The sequence below is a fragment of the Bos taurus genome, chromosome 10 (genome assembly GCF_002263795.3).
Source record: "Bos taurus isolate L1 Dominette 01449 registration number 42190680 breed Hereford chromosome 10, ARS-UCD2.0, whole genome shotgun sequence".
Classification (NCBI taxonomy): Eukaryota; Metazoa; Chordata; class Mammalia; order Artiodactyla; family Bovidae; genus Bos; species Bos taurus.
Window position 1 is genome coordinate 83,066,065 of NC_037337.1, and position 13,061 is coordinate 83,079,125.

Consider the following 13,061-nt stretch of genomic DNA (forward strand, 5'->3'; position numbering starts at 1 on the left):
GAAGAATGGAGAACCCGTGTGGCAAAATTATGGCTCAATAACTTTGGTTAGACTGACACACGAAGTATATACCCCTGAGAACGGAAGTTTCCCTTGACGTGTCTGTAGTGGATTCGAGTGCATTTCATGTCTTCTGCTAACCTGTATAATTTCTTCTTACATAAGTAAAGATTGTCACCTCTGCTTAAAAATAGAAATCTTTTCTACGGGCTCTGGGATTGCTCTTTTTCAAAGAGCGTTGTTAGAAAGCAAACAAAATGAATTAGAGCTGAATCAGTTAGAACTGCCACTTGATGTCTCTATGGAACTTACCATCTGTTTTAAAGGTTTTGTACATACACCCACCTGTATAAAATGTGGACCAAGATATTCTAAATTCTGAACACTATTATATAACATTTAAAATCATGGAGAATAGATTGCATCTTAGATGCCAAATTTAAATGCACAGCTTGCGATTTTTCCAAATTGTTCAAGTTAATTTTATAAGGTATGAAAAACCTTTTGGTTTGAGGATACTTAAGAGGTTCCTGGGCACACTGTACTCTAACCTTGGCCGAGTCAGCTTAGAACATGGTGTCATCAGAGCTCATTGCTATCAGAGGATTGCAGATAAAACTCAGAGTGTTTTACTTACATGAGTGTTTTGTTTTTTAAATGTGTTGTACTGAATTGAAAAGATGGGTTTTTTTGTTTGTTTGTTTGGACAGGAGGAGATAGAAAGTTGTACTGTTTCTAATATATATTTTTAGATGAATTCATAGTCTAATTGGTTTAAGTTCTTAGAAGTAATTTCACTCATCTTGGTAGTGGAGTAACAGTAACATTTTTTTTTCCTTTAATACATAAAGAAAAAATTTGAAAAACCATAAGATAGATGGTGCCTTGGCAAGTGTTTTCAACAGACTTGGGGAATTTTAAGTATGGTCTTCTTAAACAACTAAACGAGATCTGTGGTTTTCTTTTGTTAATCTGGTGTTTGCCGTGGACTAAATATTGTGTTCAAAACTATAGAAAGTTATACTGTTATCTCTTGGAGGACTTAATTGTTTGTATCTTGGAAACATTCAACAATTCTAAGGAAAAAAACGATGGGAAGGTTTTAATGACTGTTAATGAGTATTGATCCAGCCTTCTGTGAGCTTGTAATCTAATTTTTTTAATTAGGTTTATCACTAATCTTTTTCTGAAGAAGTGTTTAAGGATATTATTCCCCTGACTTTTTCTTTACTGGTGCATTTAGCGTTAGAGTTCACTGATACTATTGCAAAGTCATACTTGGGCTTCCTTGGTGGCTCAGAAAGTAGAGTCTACCTGCAGTGCGGGAGACCCAGGTTCTATCCCTGGGTTGGGAAGATCCCCTGGAGAAGGAAATGGCAACCCGCTCCAGTATTATTGCCTGGAAAATCCCATGGATGGAGGAGCCTGGTAGGTTACAGTCCGTGGGGTTGCAAAGAGTCAGACACGACTGAGTGACTTCACTATACTTTGTTTTCCTATTTATTCTACTGGTGGAATTTGGGGTGTTTGCAGTTTTCTGTGGCTGTGAATAATTGTATTTGTCTCTGAGTGACAGTTCTCCGGGCGACCATAAACTCAGGAGTGAAATTGCTTGCTGATTGAGTATGTCCGTGCTGGACAATTTTCAAAATGATTGTTCCAGCACATGACTCCCAGTGGACTCTAACTATTTCCATTGCTCCCTATCTTTGCCACACCCTTGACATTGTCTGACTTCTTAAATTTAGTCAAACTGATAGGTGTGTAAAGATGTTTTTGTCTTCCTGTAATTACTAAAAGCACCAAGCATTATTTATTTTAAGGAGCTTTTGTATTTCCTTTTCTAATTTTTTGTCTACTTTTCTATTGGATTGTCTCTCTTACAAATTTTTAAGAGATATATTCTAGATACTTATATTTTGCTGGTTATGTGTTTTCTAACTTGTGGTTTATCCTTATATTTTCTTTAGGATCTTTTTTTAATGAACCTAAGTTCTTCACTGTGATGCAGAACAAATTTACTATTTTTCTTTATGGTTTTTCTTTCTTATGTTGTTAACCTATTCTGAGACCATAAAATCTACATTTATTGTCTACTAAAATTTTTATAATCTTGCCTTTTACACACATGTCTTCAGTTAAATTGGAAATGACTTTAACACAGAGAGTGGAATAGGTATTCAATTTAATTTTCCCCCATGTGGATAAAACATGTGTGCAAGTACCAATATTAAATAATTCAACCTTTCTGTGTTTATTTGTAATTACTGCTGTGTTGTAATTGATCGTTGGTAGGGTAAGTCTCTTACTACTGTTGTCTTATGGAGTGTCTTGATTCTTCTCACACCTTTGGCTTTTCATGTAAACTTTATGTATAATAGCTTTATTGAGTTCCTTAAAGAATCCTATGGATGTAGACGTGTGTGTATGCATATATGTAGAAACACATACATACATCTGTCCCTCAGCATCTGTGGGACCTTCACAGATACAAAATCTGAGGATGCTCAAGTCCCTTATATAACAAAGCGTAATATTTGAATGTAACCTGTGCACATCCTTCCTCCCTTAAACTTTTCATTTCTAGTTTACTTGTAATACCTAATGCAATGTAAATGCTATATAAATAGTTGTGAATAACATGTACATGCTGTGGAGGGCACATTCACATTTTGCTTTTGGAACTTTCTGGACTTTCCCCTCCGATATTTTCCATCCATGTTTGGCTGAATCTGGGTTGGATGTGTAACCCATGGCTATGGAAGGTCCACTGTATTCCCTAGTTCTGTCACTAAGAGTTCCTGAGAGTAGTCCATGAGAGCAATAAACACGTCTAACATCTGGTCTTGAATTCTTTGTTTTTAATTGAAGTATGATTAATATACAGTTATAATATTTATTTCAAGTGTACAGCATAGTGATACCACATTTATGTACTTTATGAGTGATCACTGTAAGTTACCATCTGTCACCATTTAACGTTACTATGGTATAATTCACTATATTCCCAATTCTGTACATTCCATCCTTATGACTTACTTATTTTATAACTGGATGTTTGTACTGCTTGGTCACCTTCACTTATGCGTATTGGCCTATCATTTTCTTTTTTTGGGGGGGGTAGTGTCTTTGGCTGTTTTTGGTATCAGGGTAATGCTAGTTTTGTAGAATGAGTTTAGAAACTTTCCTCTTCGACTTTTCAGAATAGTTTGAGAAGGATAGGTTTTAACTCTGCTTTAAATGTTTGGTAGAATTCGCTTTAGGAAGTCATCTAGTCTGCTTCTAGACTATTGGGCTTCTATTTATTGGAAGGTTTTAAAATTACTGACTCAGTTTCATTACTAATAATTTGGTCTACTCGAGTTTTCTCTTTCTTCCTGGTTCTTGGAATATTGTTTTAAAAATTTTATCAATATCTTCTTGGTTTTCCGGTTTGATGGCATATAATTGTTTGTAGGAGTCTCTTATGATCCTTTATATTTCTGTGGTATCCGTTGTAACATCTCTTTCCTTTCTGATTTTATTAATTTGGAGCCTTTTTCTTTTTTTCTTGATGAGTCTGACTAAAGGTTTGTCAATTTTATTTATATTTTCCAAGAGTCATCTCTTATGTTGATGTTTTCTATTTTTTTGGTCTCTGTTTTTTTATTCCCACTCTGATCTTTGTTATCTCCTTCATTCTAGTAACTTTGCCTATATCACTGTAAACTGCAGTCTTAAAATTGTCTTTACTGTGTCCCATAGTTAAACGCAACTTCCAACATTTAACTTGTCTCAGGGTATTTTTTTGTCTTTATTGCCCCATTGATTGTTTGGTAGGATGTTGTTCAGTTGCCATGTGTTTGCCTTTTTTCCGGTTTTCTTCTTATTTATTTCCAGCTTCTCACTGTTGTCTTTGGAAAAGATACTTGATAGGATTTCACTGGTCTTAAATTTATTGAGACTTCTTTGTGGCCTTTTTCAGCTTCTTTTCTTATAAAGATTATTACAAAACGCCTTTCGTATATTTTCATTTCTAGTTATGACCTTTTTTTTCCTTTTAAATTTAAGTCTCTTTAACATTTGCTGAATGGCAGATTAAGTGGTGATGAAGTCCTTTAGCTTCTGCTTATCTGGGAGACTTTGAATCTGAATGATAACCTTGCCAGGTAAAGTGTTCTCTAAGGTTTTTCCTTGCAGCACTTGGAACATGTTGTACCACTTTCTTGTGGCCTGCAAAGTGTCTGCTAAAAAATCAGCGGATAGTCTTATGGGGATTCCCTTGTACATAACTAGTTATTTTCTCTTGCTCCTTTTAAGATTCTCTTATTATATTTAACTTTTGACATTTTAATTATGGTATGTGTTGGGGTTTGATGTCTTTAAGTTCATCTTTTTTGGTGCTCTCTTTTGCTTTTTGAATTTGGACATCTGTTTCCTTTGTCAGGTTAGGAAAGTTCTCCGGTAACTGCAGAAGTACTTTCTCTCTTTGGCTTCTGGGACCTGTATGTGTGTTACTATGTTTGATGTTCCAGAGAGTCCTTAAGCTGTCCTCATTTTTAAAAAGTCTTTTGTGTTTTTGCTCTTCCATTTTGGTGATTTCTGCTACCTGTTTTCCAGATCATTGATTTGTTTTTCTGCATCATCTAATCTGTTGATTTCATCTAGTATAGTTTTCCTTTCAGTTATTGTATTCTTCATTTCTGATTGGTTCTTTTTTATATTTTCTCTTTGTTGAAGTTCTTACTGTATTCACACATTCTTCTCTCAAGTTCAGTGAGCATTTTTATGACCACTGCTTTGAACTCTTTATTTAGATAAGCTAATATCTTGTATAACTACAGTAAACTTATCAAAATCAGGAAATTAACATTTATACAGAAATGTTAATTGAGCTACAAACCTTATTCATATTTTGTCACCTATCTTAATAATACTTATGTCTGGACCATGATCCTGTCTCGGATCCAACATTGCATTTAGTTGTTATATTTCCTTTGTTTTCTTTCATCTGTGCTGTTTGTCAAATGGTGATTTTTCTAATTCCATCATTTTTCTCTACACTTAATTAATTGAAATTCTCTTGCAAGAATGAGCTTGACTTTCTCACACATTTATTTTTGTATTCAGTTACTTTCTTTTATTAACATGGACTCATGGGTATTTGTTTTATCCTGTGAGTTATAAGGAGAAGGCAATGGCATCCCATTCCAGTACTCTTGCCTGGAAAATCCCATGGATGGAGGGGCCTGGTGGGCTGCAGTCCATGGGGTTGCTGAGGGTCAGACACGACTGAGCGACTTCACTTTCACTTTTCACTTTCATGCATTGGAGAAGGAAATGGCAACCCACTCCAGTGTTCTTGCCTGGAGAATCCCAGGGACGGGAGAGCCTGGTGGGCTGCCGTCGATGGGATTGCACAGAGTTGGACACGACTGAAGCGACTTAGCAGTAGCAGCAGTGAGTTATAAGGTATTAATTTAAACTTTTATATTTTTGCTCAGTTTATCCCAGATTTGTCCCCTTCAGATTAGTTCCAAAGTCCTTTAAATAAATCCATTATCTTTTTTGAGCACTTTTTTACACTTTGTTGTATTACAGGATGTTCTAGGTTCATCTGATACATTCCCTACCCTGTCTTTGCAGCCAAACATTACTCTAAGTAGTCCTGGTTCCACTTATTGGAGGATGGTGTTTAGAAGCCAATATTTGAATGCTACGTGTATTCATTGCTACAGGGTTATCATTGCTCCTAGTCTTTGTCAGAGCACAGAGCTAGGAAATATATATGTATATACATATCTATCTCTATCAATATTTATTATCTGCTGAAATGTATATTTAAAACCATGATCTCTCTGATTCCGGTCTAACACCATACAGTTCATTCTGACTTTTCCCCTTTCTTTGTTTATTTTATCTCTAGTCTCAGAGATAAAATAGTCTGAGTTATATATAGTCTGAGTTACCGATAGTCTGAGTTACCCATCGGTAACTCAGAATGAAACACAATCAGTAATAAGTGAACTGCATTACAAAGGTATAAGTAATCACAGTAAGGGAGTACCAAAGAATTAACCTAACTACTTTGGAAACTAGTATCCTGACTATATACTCTGAGACTAGAGATAAAATAAACAAAGAAAGGGGAAAAGTCAGAATAAACTGTATGGTGTTAGACTGGAATCAGAGAGATCATGGTTTTAAATATGCATTTCGGCAGATAATAAATATTGATAGAGATAGATATGTGTATACATATATATTTCCTAGCTCTGTGCTCTGACAAAGACTAGGAGCAATGATAACCCTGTAGCAACGAGTACACATAGCAACCAGTCCATTCTGAAGGAGATCAGCCCTGGGATTTCTTTGGAAGGAATGATGCTAAAGCTGAAACTCCAGTACTTTGGCCACCTCATGCGAAGAGTTGACTCATTGGAAAAGACTCTGATGCTGGGAGGGATTGGGGGCAGGAGGAGAAGGGGACGACAGAGGATGAGATGGCTGGATGGCATCACTGACTCGATGGACGTGAGTCTGAGTGAACTCCGGGAGTTGGTGATGGACAGGGAGGCCTGGCGTGCTGCGATTCATGGGGTCGCAAAGAGTCGGACACGACTGAGTGACAGATCTGATCTGATTGTTTCAAACATCAAAATTATACAAAAAGATATATCCAGGGACCTGTTACTCCCCCTCTATTCTTTGTATTCCATTCTCATTCCCCCAGTTCCCACCTTGATGGTTCCATAATGCCTGTAAGATAAAATTAGTTACACTAAGTTCATAGTGTAATTGAAAAGTTCCTCCATCATCTCAGTCTTAGTTTGTCCTTCTACATCATGTTCTGGCAGCCTCAGATTTCCTGATATTTCTGGAGAATTACTGGCTCATTCATGCCTCTGCATATTCTAGCTCCGTGCCTGGAAGGATGCTCTATGCCTCCTCTTGTCTTGCCCATTTTTAATTGTTCAAAACCCATTTATTTCAGTTTTTCCCTACTATATAATGACTTGTTTTCCTCACCCTCCTCTCCTATTTTCATTTCACCTCTCCTACATTTAATAATTCTCTTCTGTTAAGTCATGGCACTTCTAAGTATTGTGAAACTTTTGTGACATTTGATTTAAATTATTGATGTATAGGCTTTTCATCTTTTTTGTAACTGTGAGCTCCTTAAAGGCAGGAACTTTGGATTTTTAGCATCTAGTTCATTTTCTTCCCTGATAGCTCAGTTGGTAAACAATCTGCCTGCCATGCAAAGAATGGTAAAGAACCATAGGGCTTCCCTAATAGCTAGCTCAGTTGGTAAAGAATCCATCTGCGATGCAGAAGACCCTGGATCAATTCCTGGGTTGGAATAATCCACTGGAGAAGGGGTGAGCTACCCACCCCAATATTCTTGGGCTCCTCTTGGACTCAGCTAGTAAAGAATCTGCCTGCAATGCCTGGAGAAGGGAAAGGCTACCCACTCCGGTATTCTGGCCTGGACAATTCCATGGACTGTATAGTCCATGGGGTTGCAAAGAGTCAGATACGACTGAGTGACTTTCACTTCACTCATTTTTTTCACATATCAATTACACAGTGAATATAGTACAGTGAGTGGATTTCAGTTCTTTTCGTTTTTTCTTTACTCTTTATTTCACTCGTGATATAATCCTGTATTAATAGAATGTGGTGCCCATGATCTTGTTATCTCTGGCATTTTTGTATTCTCAGCCTCTCCTCATACATTTGAGCAAAACCTTAGTAATTTAATGGCTTCCTGTGATTGCTGGGAAGTCAACAATAGCTAATTACATTTTCTAACACAGTATAGAGGGGTAGTATGAAATCAAGGTACAGAAATTGTTTAAAAAATATGCAGACCTATAAAGTGCAAGACTGTATTATCTGTCAGATCTGCCTCTTCACTTGAAAATCTGAAACTTCCTGCCCCTTTAACCTATTAGATTGGAATAAATTGTTATGCTGGACACAAAATCCTTCTAACAGTCTTTTAAGAGCCCTGGTCAGGTTTTAAAATGTCATTATTTTTGTCCAAAGTACCAGTTCAGTAACCTTGCAAATTGTGTTTCTAAGCTGCTGCCTTTACTTTCTATTCTGTATAGAGTATTCAACAGATTATGTTAAAATGTAGGGGCTTATTTCCATCAGTATCTTGATCCACCATCTGTTACTTTCCTCTCTCCCTCTGTTTTGCATTCTCTTCCTGCCACTCCTGTGTTCTATTTAATCATAGTTCATTCTCCAGAGTTCTGCCTGGGACGGACTCAAAACAGAGGTTGAGATGTAATGTAGTTAAAGAAAAAAAAAGAAAGATAAAGGGGCATGCTCAGTTGTGTCCAACTCTTTGCGACCCCATGGACTATAGTCCACCAGGCTCCTCTATCCATGGAATTTTCCAGGCAAGAGTACTGGAGTGGGTTGCCATTTTGTACTCCAGGGTATCAAATCTTCCTGACTCAGGGATCAAACTTGCGTCTCTTGTGTCTCCTGCATTGGCAGACAGATTCTTTACCACTGAGCCAGACAGCACACTAAACAAAGGGGTACTGCTTCAGGGCTGTACTCCATGAGAGTGCAAGGTTAACTACTGCACCCAGAGAGTTTGATGTCCTGGGCAAGTGAGCTATGAGAAAGCATTCACTTTACTGACCTAGATGCTTTATAAAGAAAATTAAAATATTTCACTTTTAATTCAGGTATAACACATATAAAGACAAATGCATTACAAATGAGCACTTTGATGAGTTTTCCTAATTGAGTATAATTGGAAAACTACCATTCAAACCAGAGAATCCAGTATTATTAGACTGCCAGAATTCCCCCTTACTCCTCCTCCGCCAGGCTTACTGCCCCCTCCAAAAGGTAACTACTATTCTGATTTACATAGTTTTACCTACTTTTGAACTTGAGTCATGTTGTATACTCCCTCATATATCTGGCTTCTTTGTCTTAATATTATGTTTGTGAGATTCATCTGTGTTATTGCATTAGATATGGTTCATTTATGTTCATTACTGTATGGCATGCAAACTGTCTGTTTTTATAAATAGTTTTATTGAACACAGCCACACCCTTTCATTTACATGCTATCTTTGGCTACTTTTCTACTCCATAGGCAGAATTGAGTGGTTGTAAGAGGAAACAGAGACCATATGGCCTGCAAACCCTCAAATATTTACTGTCTGATCCTTTGCAGGGAAAAATTGACTGATCCCTGCTGTATAGTATACATTATATGAATGTTCCACAAGTTGCTACCGAGTTTTGGCAGTACAAGTAAGGCTTCATTGAAAATATTTTTTTTAGGACATATATATGTGCATTCTTAGCAAATATTTCCCTAGAAGTGAAATTGCTGGGCCACAGTTTATATTCTGCTTTATTAGATATTGCTAAACAGTTTTCCAGTTCACACAAGTAGTTTTTGAGAGTTGAACTGCTCTACAGCCTAAGACTTGGTGTTGTCTGACATTTACATACTAGCCATTTGGATCAATATGTAATTTTATCTCATTGTGGTTTTAATTTGTATTTTTATGGTAGTGAATGGTGTCGAACACCTTTTCATACGCTTTTTGGCCATTTTTTATATCCTTTTTAGATAATCTATTTTTTTCTTGGGCTTCCCGGGTGGCACTAGTGGTAAAGAACCCGCTTGCCAGTGCAGGAAACATAAGAGATGTGGGTTCAGTCCCCAGGTCAGGAAGATCCCCTGGAGGAGGGCATGACATTCCACTCTAGTATTCTTGCCTGGAGAATCCCATGGACAAAGGAGCCTGGCAGGCCATCTGTGGTCCATAGGGTCGCAAAGAGTTGGGACACGACTGAAGCTACTTATTAGCACACACATCTTTTTCTTATTTTCTTGGAGTTTTTATATATTCTAAATGAGTTTTATATGTATTTAATACATATATTCAGCAAATATCTTCCTTTCCGATTCTTATAATAATGCTTTTGCTGTATTTTAATGGGGGGATTGGAATATGTCACCCCAAAATTTGCCTCTGTCTTTAAAATTATTTTGGACTGAAAGAAGTCAAGATACAGCAGATACAGGAAGAGCTTTTTGTCCTCATGTGTCAATGCAGGCCATGAATTTCCATCTGTGAAGGTGCACCCATCTCCCATACCAGGGAGAAGAGAATGATTCTTCTAACTCCAGACACTTGAGTCTATGTAACACATCTTACTAAACAAGTTTTATCCACCATACATTTCCTAGTCACCTTCCCACAATTTCCCATCCTTAGGTATCTAACCCCCCTTTTTCCTTTGTGTAGTCACTTCACTATTTATTACCCTTCGTTAAAATGGTATATTCTGCCTCTTTAGGTTTTCATTTTCTGTGGCATCCCCATTCACATAAAAACATTAACATCAAATGACTCTTAAGAGTCTTCTCAAGCATCACGATTCAGAAACATCAGTTCTGTGATCCATGAAGGGATTCTTCTACAAACCATAACTAATGCCAGCAACATGGCAGAATCTTATATTAACTGAGGAAAGTGAAATTAGGCATGGTATTGTAGATAGATGAGAGTGGCTATCCTCAGCCTTGTCAAGGCACATCTTCCCCAGGAAAAACCACAGCATCATTAGAGTTTTATGTTTTTAAAGCCCTTCTGAATTGAATGTGACTTGCTATATTGTTACTTGTCCTGAGGTCTGGATAGGGACAGATTTCTTACCTTTACTTTTCAATATTAAAAGACATTCCAGGGTCTTAAAGTCCCAGTTCTGTGGCTGTGTTTCTTTAGCATTTCAAGGTATCTGAATATTCAAAGATTTTCCTACGATGCAGTGTCAGATATCTGAATGGATATGTGCATTTACCATTCCCCCACCCCAAGACCACTTTCTTAGATCCCTGAGTGTAGAAATTTAGAAATTGAAGCTGGTTTATCTAGCTTTAAGTTACATTGGACTCAGTAGATTGGATGTGTGTTGTAGGAGTTAGACAACATGATTTTTGAGGTTCGTTTAATAGTTGCTTTTGTTTCAGTGTTACAAGGAGCAGTCCAGGGCAGTGTTAATTTGTTTAAAATGCATTTGTTTGTTGGTGTTCAGATCTACAAAAGATGCAGGTAGTTTTAACTTGAAGATACCTAGAGGAATTCTAATACCACAGATGTTTTTTCTAATCTCTAAGTTCAGCTATTTACTTTTAAAAGGCTGGTTTACTTCTTCCAGAAAAAAAAAAAAAAAAAAAAGACTTTTGTCAAAGTTATACAACTATTTTTAATGAAATTTCTTGTGTACTTAACTATTTTTTCTTTTCTTTTTTTTTTTAGGTTATATATTGTTAATGTGGATGCTATTGTCCAAATTTCTGTAGCTATGGCACAAGAATATAGTAAGTATTGTACCATACTTCCTATGACCCACATGCTTTGACTTTCTGTCTTTTAAGTTTCTCATTGGAGCAGTGGGAGTATTGAAAGATGTTTTTAAAAACTTTACCTTTTCATTTGGTCATCTGATTTTTATGTTTCTAGCTTTTATATATAACAAATATACAAATGCATCATGATTATGGTAAGTTAATCTGCTAAACACAGAATGATTGGCTAATACTAGCAATCAGAGTTGAATCCATATTATGCATCCCATCTACCACCCATATTTGGGGTTGAGGAACTGACCAGCTCCAGGGTGGGCCCTGATTAGGAGCAAGCCCATCCCTGCTATGCCCGTGCATGAGTCACTCCTTGGGGAGGAGGCATCAGCCAGTGCTGATGCCCAGTGGCATTAACTGGGCAGAGGCCTGGCTTCAGCAATGGTCCTGTAATCTGGCTCTAGCCAAGGAGACTCCAAAGTAAGTTTGGCAAGCGCTTCTGGCAGAAGTCTTCTCATACTTAAAACACAGCTACCGGAAGTGCCTGCCTCTTTCTGTCTTCTTCTGGATGTTGTTATGTGCTGGTGTGAGGTCTGGTGTGGCTCCAGGCTGAGCAAGAAGTCACAAAGGGTGGAAGACAGAGAAAGCAGCCCTGAAGCCTGTTTCTCCTCCAGGAGTCCAAGCATTTGAGCCAGCAACATTTCCTTCTTGTTTAAGCCAGTTTGAGTTGGGAGCCAAAACATCCTAAGTGATTCACTTCGTCTCCATTTTATTTTTAGTAGTCCATTAGTTTCTCCTTGGGAAACGTGGGAGTAATTGCAAAGGGAGGCAAAATAATGCCGTCAGACTCGACTGGCAGGGCATGCTGGTGTGGACGGGCACCCTCTTCACTCTGAACAGTTCACAGGTAGTGGTTTTGTATTCAAAGACATGAGAATGAAATACACTGCTTTCAGATTTTCTCTTTTCTTTCCCTGGAGGTTTTCGCTTTTAGTCAAACCGTTTGGGCTGGGAGCACTGTAAAGGGTCATGGACTACGGGTCAGAAAACCATCCCTTTGTACAGGTGTATGTTTGACAGTGTGGTGCTGCCCCCAGTGTTTTCTTAGAGTAGTCTGTATTCAGATTTCTAATTGTTTGCTTTTGTTCTTCAAAAATTACTGTGAATCTCAAATATAAGAACTCTTTAAAGGTTGGCATAACAGATACTTATATATATCCTCCCCCAACACTCTAGGGAAATTGAATGTTTACCAATGCCATGGAACAGTTAAAACCGTGTGATCATCCTCTCTCAAAGCAGTGCCCTTTCTCCACCTCCGAAGAACGCCTTTCCTGGTTTACATCTTTATTCTTCCCTTGCGTTTGTTTGTGCTTTAACTACATATAGATAGGGTGATTTTTGTGTGCTTTTTCACTTCAGGTATATGTAAATACTGTGTGTTTTGTTGTTGAAAATCACAAAGAAGTTGAGAAGAAATTCAGGATCACGGAAAGAAGCTATAAATGCATTCTTAGACACTTGTGCAAAGATCTGTTACAAAGCATCTTGGTGACCCATAATGAAATGTGTAAAATTGTTATTTAATTATTTGGCCCCACCATGTGGCATGTGGGGTCTTAATCTCCTGGCCAGGGTTTGAACCCATGCCCCTGCAGTGGGAGCACGGAGCCCTCACCTCTGGACCTCCTGGGGGATGCCCCAGAATGTGTTTGGTTTTAAATGG

At 37.6% G+C, this 13,061-nt stretch overlaps 1 protein-coding gene across 23 annotated transcripts in view; it reads left to right on the top strand.

Moving 5' to 3' along the window:
* Positions 1–13,061, top strand: part of SIPA1L1 (signal induced proliferation associated 1 like 1) — a 521,644-nt gene that overhangs the window by 311,658 nt on the left and 196,925 nt on the right. For 21 of the 23 annotated variants that reach the window (XM_059890919.1, XM_059890912.1, XM_059890910.1 and 18 more), the window contains one exon: positions 11,292–11,353. The exons of the other annotated variants lie outside the window; for them this stretch is intronic. The gene's annotated coding sequence lies outside the window, so the exon portion shown is untranslated. The remainder of the gene's footprint in view (positions 1–11,291; positions 11,354–13,061) is intronic. 23 annotated transcript variants of the gene reach the window in all.